Raw genomic sequence first — 25003 nt, forward strand, 5'->3', positions numbered from 1 at the left:
ACTCAGCGCTGAGGCTGCACCCAACCCTGACACAGCACAAGGACTGGGCCTGTCCTAGAAACACACCAGTGCCCTTCCCCTCTGTGACAGGTGCACCAGGTGTGTGCAGGCAGGCTCAGCAAGGCAGGATCCAAGTGTGGAGTGGCTTAGTGTAGGGGGATGCAGGTGTGGGTTGAGAGGGTTCTCTGTGGGGCAATCTGGGTACAGGCAGCTCAGGGGGGGATCCGGGTGGGGGGAGGGGGATCTGGATGCACAGGAGCTTGTTGGAGAATTCTAAGTGCAACAGTAATGGGACTCTGCAGGGGGTCCAGGTAAAGGTGGCTGGAGCTCTGCAGAGAGGAGTCTGGGTGTGGGGGGGGATAGAACTCGGCAGGGGGTTCTGAGTGTGGGGGACTCAGTGGGTGGGTCCCTTCTTTGAAACTGCTCTGCTGTGGGATAAATCCATCATCAGTTCACCTGGAGCATTTCATTGTCTGTGCTGTGTTGTTTGTCTGTTTAGATAGACTGTAAGTAAAGCTGGTCCAAAAAAAAAAAAAAAAAGCAGTGAAAGAGTTTTTCTTTTTGAAAATGCATTTTTCTCAAAATTGAAATGTGTCAATTTCAGTGAAATTTTCTATGGGGAAAAATATCAAAACAAAATATTTAGTCTTTCTTTTTGTTTTGATAATGTCAAAACATTTCATTTGGACTTTCATGTCATATTAAAATATTAATAGTAGATTATATTTATACACGATTTTACACTATTATAGTGTTTTGACATTATCCAAATGAAACATTTCCGTGGTGCCAAATCAAAAATTTTCATTTTCAGAATTTTTGTTCTGTGAGAAATGTAGAAATATTGTTCTGACTTGGAATGAATTTTTGGTTAAATGTCAGAATTTCCTTTTCCTTTTCCAAATTTGGTTAAATGTCAGAAAGGAAATTCTATTTTGTAATCCACCTTCATTGTAAACTCCTTGGGCATGTACCATATCCTCAGTATCCTTTGTCTAGGGCGAAGTATGCTTGACCACTCAGTATTCATGTTCATTTTCACATGCCGTGTGAAAATGTGTGGGTAACACTGTCAGAAGTCTAAGTGATTTAGGATCCTAAATCCCATTGACTTTCAATAGGACTTAGTTTCTCTTACAAATTTTACCTGGTGTCTTTATCACAAATGATGTCTTTGTTTAATCTCCGTGTCATGATTGTTTGCCTGCAGTGCAGATACATGTGAATTTATACCACCCGGTCTGTGTATGGTGGAGGGGAGTATGGGGCTGAAAACAAATACAGCAGAGAGGCATAAGTGAAAGAGAGAGCAACAGCTCAAAGCAGAGGTGGTAACAAGGAAACTGTCTTTATTCTTTGTCTTCATGGAGGAAAATATCCCAAACAGTTCCTGTGTGTTCACTGTGATTCAATAAGAGATTGAGGGCACCGAGGTCTCAGGACTGAGATCGATGCGCCATCAGGCTGCCAGCATCTGAGTGCAGGGCTTGAATTGTGTGTGAACAGGGACTCCATCTTAAATGAAAGTGTATAGCACAATGTATACAAAGAAAGGGCACTAAGGCAACATGAAGGGCTAAATTGTGCATGACGCTGCGTGGATGCACTAGAGGGAACACAGAGCATCCCTTCTTCCCACAGCACACAGGAGACAGCTGCGATCAGGCACGGAGATCTCTGGGGTGACAAAGGCAAGCGAGGCATCAGTATAGAGACATGGAGGGGTTTGGCTATACAGAGCAAAGGAGGTTGCCATGGCCACACTCCTCCTCCCCATGGCACATCATACAGTACCAGGAGGGCCAAAGAGGTTGTAAGGGCTCCCTCTTACCTTGAGGCTCCTACGATCCCAGTCTTTGGCAAGGAAGGATTTACATAGGGTTGCCAAAACTGAACACCCTTGCTCCCCCTCTGAGGCCCCTCCCTGACTCACCTTTCCCCAAGGCCCCGCCCCTGCTCACTCCATCCCCCGCTCCCTCTGTTGCTCGCTCTCCCCGCCCTCATTCACTCAGACACCTGGCAACCCTAGGTTTACATGGCACCCAGCACAGACATCTGCACCTCTGCTTTGCTAACCAGGAAGGATGGATTGGCTGGTGCTCTCTACAAGCCAGGGGAAACCCACGGCACTTGCTTACCCTTTATAGTGCATGACATACACCCTTTAATATTTTGGTTACTTTGGCATTGCAGGCTGCAGCCTCTCTGTATGTTTGGCTCTTCGAGAGGCAGGGCCTTCTGGCCAATCATGTCTAGTTCCAAAATAAATCACCCCACACATATGCTTAAACTCCACCTTGGCATGTAGATTCTCTCCCCGCCCCCATCCCCATTTGGTCTACCACTGCTGCAGATGGCCTGGCACTATGGCTTATAGCTTTTTGCTAATGATGAACACTACCGTTGTTAAGGTCACATTGAGACTTCCATTGTAGCCCAGCGTTTCCCCGTTTGAGTAAAACCTTCTTTCCAGCACTCTAAGTCCTAGAGCAGGTGCTTGCCTCCAGCCTTCCTACATCCCATCGGATATTTTTACAGCTCAGTTCTACAGGTCGCTAACAGCAGCAAAAATATCTTAATCGGCCAGCCCTTTTCCCTGCCAGCCCCATAGCTGTTCCTCATCCCAACATTTACGTCCTTTTGTCCATAGCAATCTATTAGCCAAATAACAATGACAAAAAAGTAATTTTGCAGAACTTCAGAAAGTCAGCAGGAATTAGAGCAATGTCTTGGATTCAGGTACTAATCCTTTGGTGTACATTGTGCAAACCAGATGGTAGTCTAATCCCCACCAGCATGCAAAAACCCAGTATGCGGAGAGCACTGTAACCCCTGTGTCTGATTGAATATTCACACTCACGTCTGATTTTATTCTAGTATTGGAAGAAGTTCCCATGCAGAAACCCGCACAGATGACTAAAATCCCGGACTTACACTGTAGCCAAGTTCTAGATCTTTTCACTGCATAGATAATATATGTTCTCCTTTCCCCTCTCCCACCTCATTAAAAAAAGTCTTGCATTGCCTCATACTTCATTTGAACCCTTGCTTCCTCTTTGTCGGCTGTCTGCCCCCAGGAGATAAATCCCCCCAGCTTTCCAGCCCCAGCCAAAGTCCATAAATCTGTTCCTTTCTTATTAAATTTGGATTCAGCTGCTTCCATTGTGACACGCGATGCTGTGCTGTACCAGCTTCCAAGTATATGACTGGGTCCCAGATCTTACCACAGATCCCCCGCTGGAATCCAGGGCCAGACACTAAAATAAGTTAAGTGCCACCCACAAATCAGTTTCCTTCTCCTCTTCCATCCCCTCCCTCTCTCCCACTTTATCCACCTTGGCCCATTCCTTGACGCATCCTAGATGGTACTGGTTAAGGCTCATTATTAACACATGCTAGAGCATTAATGAGCATCTAAAGGAGGGGAGAGGAGGAGGAGAGAGTGAAGAGAGGAAAGCGGGAGTGGAAAACAGGATGAAAGGTAGCGAGAGAGGGGGGACAGGCAGTGATAAGGATGAATGGAGAGAAAGTGGACGAAAGGGAGGAGTGAAGGATGATAGAAAGTGCATATAATTAGCCTGTGGTTCAGTGGAGAGGGCACAAGCCTGGGAGTCAGTAAAGACAAGTACCCTTTTTGTGACTCTGCCACTGACCTGCTGTGTTGCCTTGGGCAAATCACTTCCTCTCCGCTGTGTTTCTGTTCCTCTCCCACCTGTTGTCTGTCTTGCCTATTTAGAGTGTCAGCAATTCTGGGCAGGGACTGTCTCTCGCTGTGTGTTTGTACAGGGTATAGCATTCTGGTGCCCCCATCTTAGGTGGGGTTGCTAGGCACTGTGATAAAATAGATAATAAAAACAGCCTGTAAAAACTCATTGCCAGGCCTGGGGAATTGCAGGGAGACTGAAGCTCTGTGAATCTGTTGAGCTGTTGAGTTCATGAACCTACTCTCCCCTGTAATTTAACCCTATGTTTATTATCCAAGGGTGAGTCAATTTAAAAAAGAAATCTACCTAGGCCAGTGCCTTCTCTGGGGGATAGGAAAACCACAATAAAAGTGAGCTAGAATTCAAATTCAAAGGAGCTTTTCATTAGAATTTGCCCCCTTTTCCATCTCTGCTCTTTCCTTTCCCTCTGAATTCCTTTCCTGTTCGGCACCAATCTCTGCTTCCTTTTCCACCCGATGTTTTCACTGGCGTCTGTCTCTTTCTTCCCCTGTCTCTTTTGTCCCACCCTCTCCCCAGTGGCACACGAGGCCAAGAATATTGGGATTCAAGAAAAAAATCGGAACTTGTGATGGGTGAGTGGGTTTGAGATGAAGCAAAGAGGGTTGGTGCCTCCCTGCTTTCAGCAATCAGACATCGCTGAGTCAAAGAGTATTCCAAATGAAGGCCTGGACACCTATGGATAAGACTAGCATAGGGGTAAGAATAGTATTTACAGGTGTTACCCACCATTCAGTGGGCTAGGCCTCCCCAGCTGTGCCTGATCCACACAGCGCATGAGCCTGCTGTGGTTCCCAGCGAGGAGAGTTAGACATCTAAATATATTTAAGGATCTGGGCCTTAATCCTTTAGCAGCAGCCCAAGCTCTTAGCTCTGGAGTGCCAGGGTTTGATCTCCAGTGATGACCAAGATGAGAGTCATTTCACAGTATCTATCCCTCACCTAAATGTTTAAGGGCCATCCAGCCTCATGCTTCAGGGCATTCGCTGATCAGCAGCCAGGGTGAGGCATGAATCCCTCCCTTGGCCCTTTAGTATATTTCAGTTAGGTTCCCTGGAGTGGTATACGACGTCAAGAAGTTATACTTTCCTCTAAGGCCCCATCAGTCTTTAAACATCCCAGTCACCGAGACAAGGGGCAAACTTCTGATTTCATTTGTTTGGGGGTGAGTCCACAATAATGTCTCTGAAGCCTATGGAGTTACTCCCGCTTTACCCTCCATGTGATTGAAATCTGAATCTGCCCCCCACCTCCCAGTCTGCAGTCACTACATTTGTACCAGTCCTTCAAGAAAAACAACAACGCATAATTGCACAGATTCCCATTCCTACCATCCCTGTCTGTAAATCCTCCCTCCCTTCTACCCCCAGCCTCCATCACCTGAAAACAAGCTTCCTGTAATGCAGGTAGACGCCAGTCTACCCACTTTCTTGCCTGAATCTCTCCTATTAATTTTGCATGAGGAAAGCTTTCCCCATTCACACCTTCCCTCCACCCTCACTTTTCCATCCAAGCCTCTATAAACACAGTAATCGTTCAAACCTACATAATACCTTATCGTGGGTTTTGCACATGCCCATCGCATCTCCCCCTTTTTTCTTATCCTATAAGCTGAGTAGTCATTCACCCCTAAACGGCAGCTTATCTCAGCATTTACACCTGCCTTGCCAATGAACTCCATGTTCTACCTGTCAGATCCCCCAGATCACACGTCTCCTGTCGGCTGATTATTCCATCTAGAGCTCACGCGTTCTTTGCAGCTGCTTCCCTTTCATCCTTTCCACCTGCTCTGAAAAGTTACCCTGCCTTCTTCCCTGGTTCCCTCATTGCTGTTGCTGTCTCTACAGCTGATTGCATGTCTGTGTATGTTTTTAATACACGTGATGCATGGTGCCACCTTTGCAGTGTAACCATTCGCACTTGCCTTAAAACAGTTGCAGTGACAAAGGCAGAACCGCTATATATAGAGGCATCCGTGAGTAGTGGTGGGCCCAATCCGAAATCCCAGATCCAAAGGATCCCCTGGATTTCGGCTCTGAGGAGAGGAAAGAGAGTCTTTTTAAGGCTCTACACTGAGAGTCTGGAGATGTGACTCTGCCACTGACTCCCTCTGTGACCTCGGGCAAGACACTTAGAGCTCACTCTTTTAGAGATCTCAGGGACAGACTTTCAAGAACCGTGTCATTCCCACAGTGACACCCCAGCATGCTGAACACTCGTTAGAAAATCTGTCCCAGGCAGCCAGATCCAATGCCCATTAAAGTCAGTGGAAAGACTTTTATTGAACTTGAAAGGGAGTTTGATCAAGCCCTTGAGCTCTCTCTTACGTCCGTCCCTCATTTGTAAAAGAAGGGTGGCAGCAGACCCTTTCCCCCATTTCTTGTCTGTCTTGTCCGTTCAGGCTGTAACCTCTTCATGGCAGGGGCTGTCTGTTTCTATGTGTATGTGTCCAGCAGCACGTGTAGGTACCGTGCCCGCCTCTGAGGTCTTTACCGTGATACAAATAATAATAATGATACCATGGATTTGAAATTTGCAGCTCAGGCTCATTACAGCTACTTAGGAGCTCCCATTTTAGGACCTGCTCCAATCCCCATTGAAATCAATGAGCGTGTTTCACATAGTAACATGGGAGCGGTCACATCAGATCAGACTGCTGGTCCATGCGGCCTGGTATCCTGCCTGTTTCAGTGGCTGAAACCTTCCTATAATGCACAGAGCATTTACTCAGAGATGTTGATTCCTAATCTCCCTTTGACTTCAATGGGAGCAGTATCAAGTCCCTTACCAGCTGTGGAATGCTCTGTGCAAAGAGACAAATTCCTTCCTAACCCCAGAAGATGATCAGTTCATGCTCTGAAACATGAGATTTGATTATCATTCTCTTCGATTGCAGAGTTGCAAATGCTATTAATTGCCATAACCCAACCTTTACATATCAAATCTAGCCACACACAATGACCCCCTGCAGCAGAGCATTATGTAGCTCAACTATTCACTGAAAAAATATATTTCCTTTTTATTTGTTTTAAATCTTGTGCTCTTTGATATATGTCCCCTAATTCTTGTCGCATCACAGAGTACAAATATTTCTGATTGCTTTCTGCCGCGTCCTTCAAATAACTGTATATCATGTACCTCAATGCCATTCTTTTTCCAGACTAAATAACCCATTATGTTCAGTCTCTTTCCTTTTTAATTGGTTAATATTTGTAAAGCAGTTTGAAAATGCATTAGTATCATTCAGTTGTAATGTATTTTCTGTTATTTTCTACCCTTTCTTTTAATGCCTCAGTATCCTCCTATAAGCTGCCATCCATCTCCATTGATTCTATCAATGAGGATGTGTAGGTCTTTATAATGCCCTGGGGAATTTCCTTTCCCCCTTCCTGACCAGGATTTTGGAACAACCAAAGAAACGGAACTCCAGTGGCTCTTCCACAGGGTTGACATTGAACCTAGCACATGCTAGGGCATGGGGACTTTCTCTGGGCCTTGACCCTGCAATCAACTCCTCGTGAAGTCTGTTGGGCTCTCCATAGGAGCCAGAGGTCTGCCTGCATGGATCTGTCTGCAGCACTGCACCTTCAGTCAGCACGGGGTTCCGGGTTCAGGAAAGCAATGAAGCACTTGTTCAAGTCAGTGGGACTTAAGTTCATCCCTAAAGGTGAGCTTTGATGCATGGGGACAGATTCAAGCAGCTGCATAAGTACTTTGCTGAATCAGGGCCTGTCTGAATACCCGTGCAGTGAGCAATACTTATCATTGTGCACTCTACTATGCAGTTTCAGTGCCTCAGTTTAAGAGGCTCCCTTTAAGCTAGGACAAAAGTCTTTTTTCCTCAGAGGATCCTGCAAGTTAAGATTATTTTCCCCAAAGTCCATTAACTTTATATTCCTCCAAGTAAAATGTCATATTAATCCTTTGGTTTGATCAGATTCTTCATAAATTGCCCTGCAACGTCCTTGCTTTTAACTAGCCTTTTCCATCATCAGCCACTTGCTACTCACGTCCTCCTCCAAATCACAGACAAAGGTACTGAGCAATGCTGATCCAATATCGACCAATGGGTTTCCCCATTATTAACTTCCATCCTTCTGAGCAGCAACTGTTCCTGATGACCCCTTAATTCCCCTTAATAATTGGCTACCTTTTAATTCACAGGAGGGATTCACTTCTCTAAAGAGGGACCTTTTCAAAAGACATCTGAGAGGAAATCCGATAAATTATAATCAGCAGGTCCCTTTTTATCCACTATTTTATGAACATTGTCAAAATTTTCTAAAAGGGTTGAAAGGCACCATTTACCCTTTAACCAGAGGTGCTAGTTAGACCCAAAACCTTATGACTTATCCAAGTGCTGGGTTATTTTCTCCTTAAAAAATATCCTCAGTCAGTTTGCCTGGAACTTGGGTGTAACTCATCACTCTGTAATTTCCTAGACTGTCTTTAGGAAGATGCACGCCCAGGGCCACATGTTATCACGGTTTCTGGGCATAGAAATAGTGAAACTAACGGGATATATATATATATATATTTGTTTAAGCAAATCAGAGGTAGGATTTGACTCCATGCCAGCAGCTCCAGGAACAGCTGTGCTCTGAAGGATACATTATACACACTCCGCAGCATTGCTGTGATTTCATATTTTATTTCTTTTTACAATTTTACCATGACCACTATCCAATTGTTGCAAGCTACTGCCCTTCATTGTCTCAGGGCACTTCATGTATACTTCAGCCACTAGTTACCCCACAATTGCCAGTAAAAAAGTGCCCCCCTCGATATTTACAAGTCTCTCACAGTACAGACTGATGCAAAGAATCAATGGAATTTCTACACAACGTCAGCACCTCTTTCTACATTCCACATATGGAGCTCTCTTGCTTCTGCTGTTTCACTTACTTTCTCAGCGTTGTTACATGCTCTAAAGAGAAGTAATGTGTCGATAATGATGCTGCAATACCAGCACTCACAGCCTTCCCACTGCCGTTTCTGTCCTAAGGTGGCATCATTCGTACCTGCTTCTCCCAGTGTCCATACCTGCCCTGCAATCTCAATACTCAACCTGCATTACAATTAATCTCTTTGCCTACTTCTTAGACTCGTTTCCATTCCTTACACCTTTCTAGCCCTGACTCTGAAATACTCTACGAGCTGCCTTGGTTTGTTCTTCTGTCCCTCTGCAAGCGTGATTGACGCACACTGGCTGCCCTTGTAATTACAGCACATTTAGGGTAAGGTTTTTAAAACCCAACCTCCCCACCATGGTGAGCACCCACAGTGTGCAGGGCCATACAGCTGCAGAGGTCAGTACCTGATGTCAGTGGTATGTCTTCAAACCTCACATGCAGTCCCAGGGCGGGTATGTAGACATCTCAATGACATCACTTGGGCTCACGCATAACTTCACCCAGAATCATTAAGGTCCAACACAATTGCAGATTTCAGAATGGGGGGTCAGAGTGATACTCAGTCCAAATCAAACCCTAAGGGACAGATCGTCAGCTGGTGTAAGTTGGCAATGCTCCCCTGGCTGGGCCAGCACTAGAGGTTTTGTTAACCAGGGAGCAAAAAGAGTTTTCAGTGACCCACCCCCACCCAACCAAAAGATGCAATAAATAAATAGAACTGACCTATCAGGCATAACTCTCACTCCAGCCAAAAACAGGGATTTCTTGAGTGGCTACCCTAATGGCCTGCTCCTAAGGCTAGCCCTGTCCTGTGGCTCCATGACACCAGCTAAGATTCTAGCCCCGTACTGTATATTCTCTATGCTACACCTATTGGCTGTACTGGGCCTACTTATAAAAGTGCAACCAACACTAATACTTGTCAGACCTACAAGGCTTCAGCTTGCACTAGTTCTGATGAAACAGCATGCAAAAGAGGCCGCTTTGTCCTCGGAACCTCACCAAACACATCACAAGCTCTAAGGGAGAGCATTGAATGTTGTTACCTGATGGCCAGTGCTGCTCTTACTCTGCCTGATTTCAAAGCGGAGTTGGCCTAGCGCTGATAAGATCCGCCGGTTTTGTGCAAGCTGCATGGCGTGGGAGGCTCTCTGCGAAGCAGAGACTGAGCATCCCAGCTGGAGAGTGCAGGTCAGCATGCGAGTGTGAACGATGTTTCTTTCTCCGCTCACATATTATGTTTCACTTTTAAACAAAAAAAGCCAGATGAAAATTACTCTCTTGTATTTCTCGAGTTTCATTTAGGCACAGGGCCCTCTTTTACTTCTGCTCTCAGGCTGTTGGGGAGCTGCTAAATAGCTGCTACATTTCACCCCAGGTTGGCTTCGCAATAATCCAGGGGTGGGTGCCATGATTTGCAGAGCATCCTGCGACCCTTTGAGATGAAAGACGCTGCATCAATACACGAGGGTCACTATTAACATTAGTGCCGCAGTAACCAGTGCCCGACACTACAGCCTGTCCAGACAACAGCACCCAGTGTTTGCCTGGCAGTAGGAAGCAGTAACAGTCCTCTTAATGTCTGGGCTTCTGTACTCTGTAGAGTATTTATCTCACCATTATAAACCGTATGCAACAATGATACATGTCTGAACAAGAGCACACAGCCTGAACCCCATCTAACCATTCATTGTCTGGAGACCAGCCGTCAGAGCTGCTCTGGACAGTGTCCTGCAGCCAGCACCAACTACCACTCCCATTACTATCATAAGGTCACATCCAGCAGCTCTTAAATTAGTTGTTTCTTTGAAGTCAATGGAACCAACCCTGTGAATAAGAATTGAAGTACCGGGGCCTTAGAATCAACACCTGCCAGGGCTCCATTTTCTGTGTGATCCGACTGGAGCAGTGCTCTAGTCCAGTGGTTCTCAAAGCCAGTCCGCTGCTCGTTCAGGGAAAGTCCCTGGCGCACCGGGCCGGTTTGTTTACCTGCCACGTCTGCAGGTTTGGCCGATCGCGGCTCCCGCTGGCTGCAGTTCGCCGCTCCAGGCCAAGGGGGGCTGCGGGAAGCAGTGTGGGGCGAGGGATGTGCTGGCCTCCCTTTCTGCAGCCCCCCTTGGCCTGGAGCAGCGAACTGCGGCCAGTGGGAGCCACGATCGGCCGAACATGCGGACGTGGCAGGTAAACAAACCAGCCCGGTGCACCAGGGGCTTTCCCTGAACACGCAGCAGACCGTCTTTGAGAACCACTGCTCTAGTCAACATCGCCCAGTCAACACAGTTGTGCTGCAGACACTGACCTGGCATCATCACTCAACATCTTTCTCAGAAGGATCAGAGGTCTAGACCCCTCAATAAAACTGTTCCATGTCTAAGCCCCATCGCCTGCCCGCTACACCTGATAGACAACACTAAGTTCTGTCTACTGCACATGCTCCATTTGAACAAATAAAAAATGTGCCCTCCCCCCCCACCCCCCGTCCTTTGGTTCTGCTTCAGGAGATTTCTGCTCCATCACTTGCTTCGTCAGTGCATGAAAAGCTGTTTATTGTAAAGGGAAGGTGCAAAGGGGCAGATACGTTGTATTAAAACCCCTCCAACCATGCAGCAAGGAGACCCCAGTCTGTAGCCCCAGCCACTGTTCACAGAAACATGTCACAGATTATTCTGTCCTCGCTTAGGCTCTGATCCAGTGCCCACTGAAGTCAATGGGAGTCCTTCCCCTGACTTCAGTGGGCAGTGAATCAGGACCTTCTTTCTTTCTTTTTTCTAATTATATTGACTCTCTTCCCTGATTAAAAGGGAAGAGCCCAGACTGTCGTGTCTAAAGATGATGTCAGTGGCTATTTCTCACTCTCATATACCAAACTGAAGTCATCAGATTAACTCACTCTAACCCCGCACACAAGGGCAAAACATAAACTAGATTCAGTCTCAACAGGGGAACCCCAAGGGTCCCCACCACCAAAGTTACAACCGGCAGCCAGGCCAAACAGGGCTGTGTTCTTCTTAGATCTCATAAGCAAAGCAACGCTGGGCCCATAAATAGCCACATTGGAGACCTCCACAGAAAACTCAGGACACAGCAGAAAGTGGCATGTGGGACTCAGTAGGACGTGCCCTTTTCTCTGAGCCAACTCGGAACCAATCAGTGCATCGCTATGGTGCTCATGGGAGAAGCCATCTTTCAGATGATAAATAAAACCAGTGGACCAGGTTGTGCACCATGAACCACTCCCGGACAGGACCTTCCCTACCATGATCTTCCCCCCTCCGAAAAGAAAGCCAGCTCAACTTCTGAATGCCCAGGAGCCGCTGCATGGTCTGGGATGATCTGACACAAGGTCCTTACTGCTTAATGTAATTAAGATCCTACCCCAGTTTTGCAAGAATAGAGCTGTTAACCAGTCCCCAGGGTCCTGGACATTCCCAGCTATGGGTGATTATATTCCGTATCCCTAAATTCGCCCCTGCCCTTTCAATGTGAGAAGCTATTTTTTTTTCACTCCCCCTCTTAAAAGCTGTAGTGTTTCTGGCCCAGATTGGCTGTTGGCCTCCATCCCAGAAGTGGCTGCATTTCAGCACTGGGTAAGGGATTCCTTTATGCACAGGGCCGGATCCTCATCATAACCCCATTGATTTCAGTTGAGGGCTGCTGATTTACACCAACAAAGGGTTTGGCCCAGAGCCTGGTAGTGCACCTGGGATCCTTTCAGACTAAAGACAGTGTATATGTCGTGATTTATTATTATCACCTGCTATTATTATTAGCTACTGGCTACAACTGTGTGAGGAGCGAAAATGTCACCGAGAAGGGCAGTACATGCAGGTCTTTGCCTGCATCCCACCAAACCTATTCTAGGCAAATGCTGTACACCTAACCTGTCTGGGAACCTAGCTGCTGTGGATCCAGCTGACCTCCTGCTTTGCAAAGCATTCCCACAACTGAAATGGAGTCAGAGCGCCCCCTTCTGGGAGCCACAATTCCATCCTGTGACACTGATTCCCTGTGTAAATGAAGATACTAGTGCAGAGACTCTGAGCTAGGAAATATCAGTGTTACCAGAAAGGTTTTAAATTGTATATGCATTTGTTTCTCACATACACACACAAAGGACATTAGATATCATACACGTACATTGCTGCATGCTTCCCCCCCCCCGAACATTGATGCGCTTCTCTAATTTCTCATCGAGGGACTTGTATTGGTTTACTTGTTTGTTTGTTTATTTATTTACCCTCCCATCCCTTCAGAGTTTCTTTTTAAATTTATTTGCTGATATTTGACATAAATCTAGGAGTTTTGATTTTCTCAACCCCAAATCTGATTTTTCATGCCTTTGCATCATATGTGACTATACAAGTGTATATGTCTGGGTCACATCTGGAAATCCAAACGGATGTCTCAGTAGGGCAGAGAGATACAACAACACAGACAGTTTTTCTCTGAGGCAAAGTCTTCGGAGCCATGTTCTCGGGGAAGGCAATGGGAGTTTTGACTGAGTGCGGACAGCAAGATTTGTGTTATAAAGACCATCTCAGTAATAACCCACAGTGGTCATGGTCAGTTCCACATAACATTCACCAGAAGCAGAATGCCATCTCTGTTCTATTTGGCCCCATACATACTTCCAAGATATTAAACATGTGGGGGAGGCAGGCAGGAGGGGAGACCATGGATAAACCTTTCACAATCCTGCTTGGAACCAGCTTTTAGAAGTAGCAGTACCCTCTCAATGTGTCCCTGAAATCAGAAGTTTTACCAGGACAGTCAGCTGGCCTCATTAGAGTCCTGCCCTTAGGGAGATTACACAATCTCCTAACTAGGCCCTTGGAAGAGAGAGGAGGTAGGAGGGGTGGTGTGGTTAGTGCATCTTAAACCAGTGACGACATCTTCCCCTCAAGCACCATACCAGTGTGTTCATCCCTGAACCAGGGGGGCAGCAAAGCAAAGGACTGTTGGTGAGGGATTCTGCTGCAAAGACTGGAGGGTTTTGCTCTGACCCCAATAAGTAGAACTAGAGTAAAGTGGGACCTTTGAAAACTATGTGTGTCTTGTGGACATACACAGAGATATTCTCTCTCTCTCTCTCACTCACTCACACACACACACACAGAGCGATATACACAACTATAACAGGGCATGTGTGATTTCTGCAAACTATCCTGACAGTCTCTAGCCCAAAGTCTGAAGGGTGCAGATGGTTCCCTCTCCTGGGAGACAATTCATGCTGCACCCACCTTGGCTGAAGCCTGTCTGTCTTTGCTTGGGTGAAGTAATCACCGAGTCCCGGGGCCATGCAAAGAGCAGTAAAACACAACAAGTCATGCAAAGCATTTTCTGCTGAGTGGCCATGGGCTGTGGAGGCAGACAACCCCCAAATCAATGCCTGGAAGATAATCCAAAGCAGAACAGTGTGCTTTCAAAGGGAGTTGCTTACCAAGAGATGTGCAAAGGCGGGGGGGGGGGGGGGGGCGGCGACGCAGAGGAAGGGGACACCAAACCTGCCTGGAGATTTGATTTGCACAGACAGTGTGAATGGCAACACAGAGAAAGTGATGTGTGTGTAGATGGGTGCAGCAGACCAAGAATGGGGGTGGGAGATTGTGTGACTCCAAGATTGTCTGTGTGTTTGTGAGAGAGAGAGAGAGACCAAGATTGTATGCGTGTGCATGGGGTGGGGAGTTGTGTGCGTCCAAGATGGTGTGTGGTTTGTGTACAAGTAAGAGGGAGGGAAAGAGACCAAGTTTTGTGAGGTGTGTGTGTGGGGGGGCGTTTGAGAGAGAGAGAGAGAATCACTAGAAACTAGGCCAGATATTTTAAAAAAAAAACCCGCATATTTCTTGCTCCAAAACCTTGATTATCTTCTTTCCACTTGCCAACCCCCCCACTTCTCTGTAACTCTCCTGAAAGCAGCTTAACTCCCATTAAGGAATTATTACAATAAACCCAGATGGAAAGCCAGGCTAATATCCAGAGCATCGACTCCAGATGCCAATCACAAGGCTAAATTCATCCATGAAGATCGTCAACATTTGGTCTGCAGTTTCTTTTCTCTTCTCCAGGGCTCCTGCGCCCCCCCCCCCAGTATTGTATCGAGGGACACCTCCCACGCCCCCAGACTCTTCATGGCTCCTCCAAAACATGGAATCGGTGAGGGACCTGTCGGCGATGATGATGTAATGGTGTGGAAGTGCTCTCTCACTTGACCTCCCCAAATCCCCTATGGCCTGGGAAAAGCAAACTTATGCTCCTTTACCAGGCAGAAGTGCAAGCAGCCTTCACAACTGAGCGGCTCATCAATGCATAAAAAATCCCCAGCCCGGGGCGGGGGGACGACGGGACGGACAAAACCCTCCCCACATCTATGGTCCTCTCCCCCCGCACATACAGACGTCCCACCCCCACCCCAGCTCCCCGTTATTCCTTGCCTGTATTTCAGTTTCTTCCAATTCCCATTCGGGGTAGAGACTAATCGGTGTGGGATTTAAAGCCACAGACTTCTCCTTCTACAGGATTTGCTTGTCGCTTGCACAAATGGAGCCGTGGGGATTAAGTGGAGATGACACCATCTCTTTGGGGACGTTTCCCCGGGATGTATCAATATTCTGCAATCCAGATAGAGCTGCAGGTTTTCACCCCCGCCTCCTGCTCTAGCCGAAGGCTGCATCCTTCCTCCCGTACGTTTTAGAAATGTACCTTGCCCCTAGCTACGTGATCCCATTGCATAAAGCAACTCCCCCCCCCCATGCGTGCAAATGTCCTGACAGCCACAAGCGTGTTACACACACATATATCAGAAGCTAACTAGGTTACAGGACTTCTGCATTGAAACCCCACATTAACTTAGTGCAAACCCAGAGGGGAAGGAGAAGGGGAAAGAGACTGCCCGGCAACGTGTGTGTATATGTGTGTGTGTGTCAATGGCACTGATTCCGGGGGGGTAGGGGGGGGTGGGATTCAATAGGACACCTTACAAAATGACATTACAGTAAGAAGGGATCACGACGAATGCGTGAAACGCAGTTCAAAAGCTGGGCACCAGGACACTGGGCTAACCGGGGATCCGATGCGGATGAAGCGAAACCCTCCCCTTACCTGAGGTTACTGTTCCTCTTTGGCTGAGAGCTGATCGCCGGTGGGTTTTATTGGGCTCGACAGGAACTGGTGGGATCGCCTCGGTGTCCAGCTTGCATACTGGGCGCTGTGCTGATAATGCAGGCGTGGGGATGCTGGGGGTCTAGCAGTACTGTTCATGCTCAGACAGAAAATCCCTTCCCTTGATCCAGATCGCAGGCATTAAGGGCAGAGGCAAATCCTCTCTCTCTCTCTCTCTTTCTTTCGCTTTCTCTCTTTTTTTCCCTGTTCCTTCCTCCTTTTTCCCCCTCCCCTCCCCTCTCCTCTGCCGATCAGTTTGTAGCCATCGGGGAAGGAGCAGCCGAGGCAGCGGGGAGAATGGAGAGGGGGCTGGAAATAAAAATGAAAAAGGCTTCGGGAGAGAAGCGAGAGGCGGGGCTTTCTGGGAGGGGCGGGGCTTAGAGACGCCTGGATAAAATGAATGGGGGGGGCGGGGGAAACAGGGAGGAGCCTAAACCCGGAGATTTTATTCTAAAAGGTGTTTTGTTCACAGCTGGGGGGGGGGGGGGGGCTGAGAAGGGGACACAAGAGGAGGGACTGGCTCGGAGGAGCTGGGCAGACAGAGCCCGGGACGTGTCAAAGGCGGATCAGACTCGAGCTGGGGCTGCGTGGAGGGGCCGCGAGTGTGTGGTGGGGGCATCCAGAAGCGCGTGGGGAGGGGGGGTCTCCATGCGGTCAAGGGCCAGCCGTGGGTGGGACTGCAGAGTTCGCTTGCGTTGAATGGGGTGTGGGGGGAAGACACGGGGGGGGGGGAGAGAAGGCAGCAGGGGAGTGAATTTCTCATGAGAGCACCCGGCCCTGATCTTTTTATTTTAATTTTATTTTATTTTATTTTATTTTATTTTATTTGCGAGCTTATGCTTCAGGGAGGAGCTGAAGCGCAGAGCAGAGGCGCTGGGATTGCGGGCGCTCACCGCACTGGGGATTTGATTCGATTCACATTTCAAGTCCTTCTTGCAAACTCCTTTGAGGGCAGGGAGCGGGCAAACAGGTCCTGAGCACAGACTGAAGCGGGGGGGTGGTGGGGGGGTTTGCAGGGCAGTGCCCCGAGAACACGATTGCAACTGCAGGGTGGGTGGGTGTGGGAGGGGGGGTGTAGCGAGTCCATGCAGCGATTGCAGGCAGCTTGCTGCTCGCTGCTTTCTCCTCCTCTCAGTGACGGGAAGGGGCCAGGGTGGGCGGCAGGGCTGAATCCTGCCGGATCTGCAGGGCTGGGAGCATTGACTCGGCCGGGGGGCCAGCACGCCCCATATCCCCCGCTGGAGGCCCGTCCCTCGGGGCGCTTTGCATCTCTGCGGGGACCCGGGGACACCGTTCAGCACCTGGGAGAGCTCCCGCAGGGGACACGTCCCGCTTGCTCAGCCCTCCGGCGTCCAGAGCCTGGCTGGAGAGAGGCCGCCGATCGGCCCCGCTGGGGACCTTTGTCCGATCCGCAGCCCGTGCTCCTCCTCCGGCATCCGTCTGAACACGGCTCTCCCGGACAGCTCCGGCTTCTTTCCGTGACCCAGCCTCGGCGGCGGATCCTCCTCCAGCTCTGCCCTGCCTCCTTGGCACCGGATGGAGCTTTGCTGTGCTTGGAATAGGGGTGGAAGCCACCCCGCAGAACAGAGCAGCGTCAGGAGGCTGCAGACAGCCCGAGCTGCCATCCTGATGCCTTCAGGCTCGTCTGGGCTAAGGTCCAAAGGCTGGAGCTGGGGAGGGGGGGGGAATCTCTCCCTTCCTGGGTCTCTGGACAGCAAAAGACAACGACAGTTGTGCAATTTATCCCCATCCCCCGCAAAAAAGACAGGCAAAAATTGGGGCTGGGGGTCAGCCGTGAGGTCAGGGCGCTCTGGCTCGAAGGGGGTCACCGCATACCCATAGACTGAGCCTCGAAGGCTGCCCGAGCTGTAAAGAGCCATTAATAATCCCTGTCCCTGTGGAGGTTCATACCCAGTGAACTCTCCCTCTAGCCACCAGCTCATCTTGCCGTGGCAGATAGGCAGAGAGAGAAACAATCCGATGCCTCTGCTAGGGACGTGGGGAACGAAATCAATGGTGCAGTTATCTCCCCCCCCCCCGCCAGGTCCTTCCCCAGCGGGCAATTACAGGCTGTCCTAGCCTTCACTCCCCCACCCTCTACCCTCCAAGGCTACAGAGCATTGTCTTAAGCTAAATCTTCTGCAAATCTTCCCTAAGCAGAATTAAAAGCTGTTTGGTTAAACTCCAGGCTGGCCTGATAGGTGTGAGGCTTAGCTTCTCACATTTACCTTCCACCCAACAGCCAGGTTTACTTTTCCCGATGATTGTTCCAGGGCAAGACAGAGATGTTCTCTTAAACATTCCCTGCTTCTGCCAGGTGGAGGGCCGCCACCCATGAAATTAGTCCCCCTGGTTTCAGTGGGGACAACTGGCAGAGGTGAGTGACTACTCACGGGGACTAAGAGCTGCAGGGTCAGGACCCTAAACAAGCTGCATGTCTACAAAGGAATTGTTGAAAAAATAAAGTGCCTGATGACATTACTACTCTGTTCTTTGATTGTTCCTGTTGTCCTCTAGTTGCAATCCTGTTTTATACTTGGTTGTTTTAAATTAAGAGAGGGTCCCAAGTGCATCTCCCCACCACCAATAATCATTTAGGAGAGACAATGCAAGTATGATAGGGTGTATTACCCATCTGTAGACTGTAATGGCCTTTGCCCTAGGAGGCACCTGCTGGAAAACTCCAACTCAGTATTCTCCGACCCTGTTGGCCTGAAAGGCAGATGGAAAAGGCAGATGGAAAACAGTGAAGTGAGCTGGGATGGCCTACCAGGATCTGAATCCCAAACATCCAAAAGTCTCACAGGACCCTGGTGAGTCCACACTTCCACCCATCACACCAGCATTCTCTACAAGTTACCATCCCTCTTCCAAAGGGGCAGAATAAATAAACTCAGAATGACAATGCTGCATGAAATGCTAGTTACCATTAAAAAGAAAAGGAGTACTTGTGGCACCTTACCATTGATACTTGAAGGGTAATGTAAGAGCCACACACAGGCAAACACAGAGAAGCAGTAGGATTTGCCCAGCTTTTCCCTTCCACAAATAGCCTTCACCAAAATGTTGACCAAACCCCACCCCATAACCCAAAAGCCTCCACTTTGTCTGTATCACAAGAGGATTACTTGGTGCAATGGGTATTCAACACGTTCTCTTGCAGCTGTGTTGTGAGCAATGAGCTTTGCCCATCTGAATGGAGACTTGGTGCATAGTCCACTGCTTTAATCTGCTGCTTTAGAAACCTAAGCTGGTTACAGCATATTTAGCTATGTGTCTGTTCTTATGTGTCAAAGATAAGGTTTCTGCATGTGGTTTTTAAAAGCAAAATTATTTTACTCCAGTAGCTTCTTCTTTTCAATGGTCTCTTCTCTTTAGTCTTGGATATTTCAGCTTCTTGCCTTCTCTGTGCAATGAGTGAGGGCCAGACTCCCAGCCCGTGTAAAGCAGCCTACCTCCATTAGGCCCCACATTTTCCACCTCAGACCTTATTTCTGAGGTCCCAAATTTTTGGGTCTGTCCAGTCTTCCCTTGGTGTCAGTGTCTGAAGAGTTGTATTTAGATGTGCTCCTAGACTACTTTAATAATACTAAAATAAGCACAACAGGGCATAGCAGCGGGCATGTGAATAGTTCGTAGATCTATTGCTTCTGTGGTAGAGAAAACCTATTGAAGGCACATCTCTCTCTCCCTCCCCATGGAGAAAATGGAAACCAGTCAATCAATAAGAGTACAATGGGGATATGAATGCACAATACACACAATGTAACAGTTTTTTGTTCACAGGCAGCGAGCAAAAGAAAAATAATGGAAAAAAATGAGACCATGTTTGTTGCATTAGAAGTTTATAAGAACACAGTATGAAACAGAGATGATCCATGCAGCAGAAAAAGCCTCCAGATTGTTCACAAAACAGCTGATGAAGGAAGATTGGCAGATGGGATTCCATTGTGTACTATAAGTTCCCTTTTAAAACTTGAAAGGAGCCACATATGCCCACAATAAACTAGAGATACTTTATTTGTATTTGAGATTCTACAGCAAAAGCTCAGTTCAGAGTCCCATGGGTTATTGAATAAAATCAGACCTATCCCTGAGTTCTACTCATTGCTATCATGAAATCTTTTTTTTCCCATATATCCTCTTGTGTCTCCCTCCTTGAGGATGCAGAATGTATTATTGTCAAAGTTTTGCAGCTCTCACTGTTTATTACAGGCTAAAAATGGATTAAATGTGCTTTGTGAGTGCGGTGTTAATATTCTGGTGCTCTCAGTCTCTTGTGGAATTTTTTTTTCTCCTGTTTCTCCTCTGCAAACAATACCGCACTAAGTGGTGATCTTATTTAGTTGGCATAATGTTTCATTGCAGGGATATCTGTCTCTTTAGCCATATTTATTTGTTGATCATAAACCATTGCTTAAAAATGCAGTTGTGTTCATTACCATTTGCAAATCCAGATGGGTGGTGCTGAACTCTTGCACTGGGCTTCAGCGTTGCACTATTCCTAAATTTAATATCCATCTGATGTTTGGAATGGATCCCTTTCTCGATAGACAAACTAGTGATGGGTGAAGCTCCAAAGATTCAAAACTCAACTTCCGTTTTGAGTCCGTGCTCACATTTTACCCGCTACACCTTAGCTACTTGAACCTCTTGGATTTGCAGAACTGGGATATACCTCTTTTGAGAAAAGGCTTTCTTATCAGATTTCTGGCATTTCTACCGCTGATCCTGGCTGGAAACCAGAAGTTCAAAGGTGTTTGAAAAAGAAATAAAGACACCTGAATATCACAGAGCCTTAAAAAAATGGTGATTGATGCCAGTTCTAGGAAGGGGTGGAGTTTGGGTGGTGGATAGAAGGAAGGATCATAACTTTTTTTCTGAACGGCTTTTTCTGTCTCAAACTTAAACTGATCTGAAGGTCCTCAGAAAGGCTTTGCCGGTTACTGGTGCATCTTGTACCATGTATGTATATAAGGAAACCCAGTTATGAATTCAGTTGAAGTGAAACCATGGTTACAATAAAGTGGAGTGGAAGCCCCTGTTGTTTTGATGCATTTCAGTGAACTTTCCTTCCACTTACAGTTGCAGCTTCACATAATTTAAAGTGGGAGCCATCTAATCTAATTATGCTGGGCTGGATCCTCAATGGGTGTAAATTGGTATAGCTGAATTGACTTCACAGGAGTTACATTGGTTTACACCAGTTCAGGATCTGGCCCACAGTGTCTCCTTTGTTTTGTGAGCTGAGGAGATATTAAAAGGCCCCTTTAAATTGTGATTAATCTTATTCGTTATTACAGTTGCACCTAGAGAATATAACCATGACTGGGCCCCCATTGTGCAAGGCACTGTACATATGAAGACTAAGAGACAGTGCCTAACCCGAAATGTTTTCAGGTTAGATAGACAAGACCAACAAAGAGTGGAAGAAAGGAAGTATTTTCCCCCCACTTTACACAAAGGGAACTGAGGCACGGAGAAGTTAAGAGCCTGATCCATATCTCACTGAAGTCAATGGAGTTAGATCTGTCCTTATGTCATTTGCAGGGAGAGTGGATTATCATTGACCCAGGGTGTCTCATTCCTAGATTAATTCAGAGCCAGGTCACAGGTGACTTGTGATCGGCAGTGGGCCTTTTGGTGGCTGTCTTTTTGATCTATGTCAAAGTCAGCTGGTGGAATTCTAATGGATGTGTGTTAAAGTCCCCAAACCTGACATCCTTTCTGTCTTTTTCATTCCCAGTCCCAGTAAGATGGAACCACAGCCAGCCCAAGGTCAAGGTACATTGATGGATTGGGATGTGTGTGTGTCTTTGTGTGTGTTGGGGAGGTGCGGCTGCCTGTGCTGTACTCATGGATGCAATTCCCCTCTGTGCGTAGGGGCAGCAGAAACATTGAAGTGGTCCTTAGATCTTCTGCTGGTCCACTTCACAGGGGTGAATTTCATCTCCTGGGGATAGAGGATCCAAGTCTCCTGGGCAGTCAGTTCAGTGTCTCAGAGCAGGACTCAATGAACTCTGAAGATTTTGCAAAACCAGAGTTGTGGTCCGTGCAATTTTTGAATGACAACAGCTCAGGCAAGAACCAATTAGCACCATTGCCCACTGGGGAAGGGTTGAAAAGAGAAAGAGATGGGGCGAAAATAACACTTTCCCTATTTATCTGGGGGGAGAAATGAATACAACTAAGGAATGACACATTTCAGAGCTTCCTGTTCCTCTGAGATAGCTTCACTTTGCCTCAGGTATCTCGTGAGTCACAAGGTCAATAGCTAACATACACCATCACCCTGAGAAGTCAGATTATTGTTAGTGCAGAGTAGCCACATGCCCTGGGCTGCTCGATTCCACGCACACAATGGCTATTTTCATCTCATATTAAAAAAATAAATAAACCAACATGATCAATTTTTAGGAACTGTGTTGAAAGGTATTTGCCTAGAGATTTACAAATAGTGTATACAAACATATTGTTTTAGATAGAGTGGCTAAAGCAGGAGAGGATGAGTCAGAATTCCTGTGTTCTGGTTCTGCCACTGATTCACTATGTGACCTTGGGAAATTCAGTTTGTCTCTCTGGCCCCTATTCTGCAAAGTACTTGAAGTCAGTAGAACCTAACCCCAGTATTATTATTTCTATTTCAGTAGTTTCTAGAGAGCTTGGTCCCATTGTGTTAGGTGCTGTACAACTATGTAGACAGTATATGTCCCAAAGATCTTAAAGTGCACAGGCTAGGAGGGGAAACAGAGGCACGGGAAGGTCAAATGACTTGCCCAAATCACATAGCAAGTCAGTGGCAGAATTGGGAATAGTACACAGGATCTTTGAGTCCCCAACCATTGTACCAGCCACTGGTCATGATGCCTCTCACAAGATTAAGTACTTTGTTCAATGCTGAATAAGGCGATCCCATGCCTCAGTTTGCCCCTCTATAAAAATGGAGGTGATAACACTTATCTACCTTTCAGGGATGCTGTGAGCCTTGATTTAAGTTTTCAAAGCACTTTGAGATCCTGGGGTTGAAAGTATTATACCAAGGCTAATTATTGTTATTTTCAAGTTAGATATAATTTAGAGATGACCATTTAAAAAAATGAATATTTTTGGTAGATAAAACTATTCTGTTTTTCATTGGAAAACTTTCCTGGCCAGTTCTCTAGCTGATGATAAACAGAGAAAAAAATGGTGGTACTTTTCATCCAAAACGGTCCCTCTTTTTTTCATCTGAAAAAATAATAATCAGCAAATATTTTTGCAACCATCTCTGTTATGGTTTAACATGTCTTCATGATTAGAGAGGAGAGGTGATCTGGTGTGGACAGGCACTTGGGAGATCTAGGGTCAGTAATGAGCTCCGCCACAGAATTCCTGTGTGACCTTGGGAAAGTCACTTAATCTCTCTATGCCTTGGTTCCCCCAAAAGGGATCATAACTGTGTCTCATCTATGTTGATTGCAAACCTATTGAGTCAAGGACCTGTGTGACCCAGAGAGTCACATTAGACATAACACAGGTCAGACCTGACATTCTCGTTGCCCCAACTCTCTGTTGTCATAATCTATATCCAAAAGGTGCCATGTAAGGTACCATATGCAAACCAGTAACTTGCTGGTCATTAATATTATTGCATGATGTCAAGGTTCCTCCCCCACTCTGAACTCTAGGGTACAGATGTGGGGACCTGCATGAAAAACCTCCTAAGCTTATCTTTACCAGCTTAGGTCAAAACTTCCCCAAGGTACAAAATATTACACCCGTTATCCTTGGACTGGCCGCTACCACCACCAAACTAATACTGGTTACTGGGGAAGAGCTGTTTGGATGCGTCCTTCCCCCCAAAATCTTGCACCCCACTTCCTGGACAAGGTTTGGTAAAAAGCCTCACCAATTTGCCTAGGTGACTACAGACCCAGACCCTTGGATCTTAAGAACAATGAACAATCCTCCCAACACTTGCACCCCCCCTTTCCTGGGAAATGTTGGATAAAAAGCCTCACCAATTTGCATAGGTGACCACAGACCCAAACCCTTGGATCTGAGAACAATGAAAAAGCATTCAGTGTTTTACAAGAAGACTTTTAATAAAAATAGAAGTAAATAGAAATAAAGAAATCCCCCCTGTAAAATCAGGATGGTAGATATCTTACAGGGTAATTAGATTCAAAAACATAGAGAACCCCTCTAGGCAAAACCTTAAGTTACAAAAAAGATACACAGACAGAAATAGTTATTCTATTCAGCACAATTCTTTTCTCAGCCATTTAAAGAAATCATAATCTAACACATACCTAGCTAGATTACTTACTAAAAGTTCTAAGACTCCATTCCTGTTCTGTCCCTGGCAAAGACGACTACAGACAGACACAGACCCTTTGTTTCTCTCCCTCCTCCCAGCTTTTGAAAGTATCTTGTCTCCTCATTGGTCATTTTGGTCAGGTGCCAGCGAGGTTACCTTTAGCTTCTTAACCCTTTACAGGTGAGAGGAGCTTTCCCCTGGCCAGGAGGGATTTCAAAGGGGTTTACCCTTCCCTTTATATTTATGACACATGATATATGTAGGGGTGGTGCATAAAGAATTACAGATGTGTGCTGGAAATATGTTCTGAAAAGGAGTTTTGCAAGCAGTGCCTAAGCCCAGCCTGTCCTAAATAAAGGAAAGTTGTCCTGCCGGTTTTTCTGTGTCTCCAATGTAAATGAGACAGGTAATACCTCGTGAAAAGTACCTCTACATATAAGGTAAACAAAGCCATCAAGCTAGACAAGTAGGGGGAAGGCCATTTAAGGATCGCAATGGGAAATGGAGCCTTCCTCCCCAGGAAGACTTCTTGGGTCTTGAACCAGAGACAACAGACTTTGGGGAATACAAGTAGAAAGAGAGAGCCATTTTGGCATTCAACACTTAGGGGACAAAGGGGGAGCAGAGCCCTTTGAGCATATGAAAAGTGGATCCTCTTGGTCTAAAAACCAAGAGCAGCTGTAACTGACTCTAGGTGAGAAAACTGCTTAGACAAAGATTATAACTTGCTGAAGTTAAGTTTTAGCCACTGGAAAGCTTGTTTTGTTTTGTTTTACTTGTAACTAGACCTGTGTCTTCCCTTCTCCCTTATTATCACTTGCACTTCTGTGCTTTGTTAATAATCTCATCCTTGTTTAATTACAAAGCCACTGCAGTGCTGTGTGTTAAACTGAACGGGGAAGTCCTCTGGT

The 25003-nt window shown here is 46.7% G+C and overlaps 1 protein-coding gene across 3 annotated transcripts in view; it reads right to left on the reverse strand.

Annotated features, from left to right (window-relative positions):
* BRINP1 (BMP/retinoic acid inducible neural specific 1) overlaps window positions 1-16127 on the reverse strand; it is a 93056-nt gene extending 76929 nt beyond the window's left edge. For 2 of the 3 annotated variants that reach the window (XM_073314213.1, XM_073314211.1), the window contains exon 1: window positions 15734-16127. The gene's annotated coding sequence lies outside the window, so the exon portion shown is untranslated. Of the gene's footprint in view, window positions 1-3653; window positions 3832-15733 lie in introns of all 3 variants that reach the window. The other variant, XM_073314212.1, reaches the window with a different exon arrangement.
* Between the last annotated feature and the right edge of the window lie 8876 nt (window positions 16128-25003).

This window comes from Lepidochelys kempii, chromosome 16 (assembly GCF_965140265.1).
Source record: "Lepidochelys kempii isolate rLepKem1 chromosome 16, rLepKem1.hap2, whole genome shotgun sequence".
NCBI lineage: Eukaryota > Metazoa > Chordata > Testudines > Cheloniidae > Lepidochelys > Lepidochelys kempii.